This window comes from Schistocerca gregaria, chromosome 2 (assembly GCF_023897955.1).
Source record: "Schistocerca gregaria isolate iqSchGreg1 chromosome 2, iqSchGreg1.2, whole genome shotgun sequence".
Classification (NCBI taxonomy): domain Eukaryota; kingdom Metazoa; phylum Arthropoda; class Insecta; order Orthoptera; family Acrididae; genus Schistocerca; species Schistocerca gregaria.
The window spans coordinates 206,757,499-206,759,681 of NC_064921.1; the positions used below are offsets into that span (position 1 = coordinate 206,757,499).

At 50.5% G+C, this 2,183-nt stretch overlaps 1 non-coding gene across 1 annotated transcript; it reads right to left on the reverse strand.

The window, feature by feature from the left end:
- Nucleotides 1-1,001: 1,001 nt before the first annotated feature.
- Trnat-agu (transfer RNA threonine (anticodon AGU)) lies at nt 1,002-1,073 on the reverse strand. Its single transcript has one exon. It is a non-coding gene; the product is annotated as a tRNA-Thr (tRNA).
- Between the last annotated feature and the right edge of the window lie 1,110 nt (nt 1,074-2,183).

Genomic DNA, 2,183 nt, shown 5'->3' on the forward strand with positions numbered 1-2,183 from the left:
TGGACGTACCGCCGAATTGCTCAACACGTGGGGCGTGAGGTCTCCACAGTACATCGATGTTGTCGCCAGTGGTCGGCGGAAGGTGCACGTGCCCGTCGACCTGGGACCGGACCGCAGCGACGCACAGATGCACGCCAAGACCGTAGGAACCTACGCAGTGCCGTAGGGGACCGCACCGCCACTTCCCAGCAAATTAGGGACACTGTTGCTCCTGGGGTATCGGCGAGGACCATTCGCAACCGTCTCCATGACGCTGGGCTACGGTCCCGCACACCGTTAGGCCGTCTTCCGCTCACGCCCCAACATCGTGCAGCCCGCCTCCAGTGGTGTCACGACAGGCGTGAATGGAGGGACGAATGGAGACGTGTCGTCTTCAGCGATGAGAGTCGCTTCTGCCTTGGTGCCAATGATGGTCGTATGCGTGTTTGGCGCCGTGCAGGTGAGCGCCACAATCAGGACTGCATACGACCTAGGCACACAGGGCCAACACCCGGCATCATGGTGTGGGGAGCGATCTCCTACACTGGCCGTACACGTCTGATGATCGTCGAGGGGACACTGAATAGTGCACGGTACATCCAAACCGTCATCGAACCCATCGGTCTACCATTCCTAGACGGCAACGGAACTTGCTGTTCCAACAGGACAATGCACGTCCGCATGTATCCCGTGCCACCCAACGTGCTCTAGAAGGTTACTAGGCAGATATGCTACCACTACACCACCGAGGCACTATGGCAGACACAGCTGCACGAACTACCTAGGTCGAGTTCCCTCCCCAACACAAACTTTAATTCATTTTCCCTTAATACCATCACTATTGCCAGGGCTCGCCGGTATTGGCGAGCTACCCAGCATTGGACGTAGTGGGACGTCTGCTGTACCATATGGTGATCTTTTCAGATCTTATAATTAAATGTGTCCTTTGAGACTCCCGTCTCGTTATTATCTCACGATAATGATCAAATATGATCAAAGCAGACTAAATCAATTAAAATTTGTGCCACAGCCGGGACTCGAACCAGGGTCTTCTTGCTTACTAGGCAGATATGCTACCACTACACCACCGAGGCACTATGGCAGACACAGTTGCACGAACTACCTAGGTCGAGTTTCCTCCCCAACACAAACTTTAATTCATATTCCCTTAATACCGTCACTATTGCCAGGGCTCGCCGGTATTGGCGAGCTACCCAGCATTGGACGTAGTGATCTGAAAAGATCACCATATGGTACAGCAGACGTCCCGCTACGTCCAATGCTGGGTAGCTCGCCAATACCGGCGAGCTCTGGCAATAGTGACGGTATTAAGGGAAAATGAATTAAAGTTTGTGTTGCTCTAGAAGGTGTAACTCAACTACCCTGGCCAGCAAGATCTCCGGATCTGTCCCCCATTGAGCATGTTTGGGACTGGATGAAGCGTCGTCTCACGCGGTCTGCAAGTCCAGCACGAACGCTGAGGCGCCAGGTGGAAATGGCATGGCAAGCCGTTCCACAGGACTACATCCAGCATCTCTACGATCGTCTCCATGGGAGAATAGCAGCCTGCATTGCTGCGAAAGGTGGATATACACTGTACTAGTGCCGACATTGTGCATGCTCTGTTGCCTGTGTCTATGTGCCTGTGGTTCTGTCAGTGTGATCATGTGATGTATCTGACCCCAGGAATGTGTCAATAAAGTTTCCGCTTCCTGGGACAATGAATTCACGGTGTTCTTATTTCAATTTCCAGGAGTGTATATGAAACTTTCATCTCCATTTACGTAAGTGCTGTTGATTCTGATGAGAAGAACCCTGTCGCATAACTGTTCACAGTTACACACTCTTTACCATACCTTCCTACTCATAACGAATCCCGCTCCCGTTACACCATTTTCTGCTGCTGTTCACATTACCCTATACTTAACTCGCCAGGAATCGCTGTCTTCTTACATTTCACTTCAGTGACACCCACTGTATCTAGATTGAGCCTTAGCATGTCCCTTTTCAAATTTAATAGCTTCCCTACCACGTTTAAGCTTCTATCATTCCACACCCTCACACATAGGACATTATCCTTTCTTTGGTTATTCAATCTTTTTCTCGTAGTCACCTCCACCTTGGCAATCCCATCCCACAGATCCGAATTTGGGACTAGTGTGCAATCTTCAACAAATGGAGATATCATAATAACACTTTTTAAT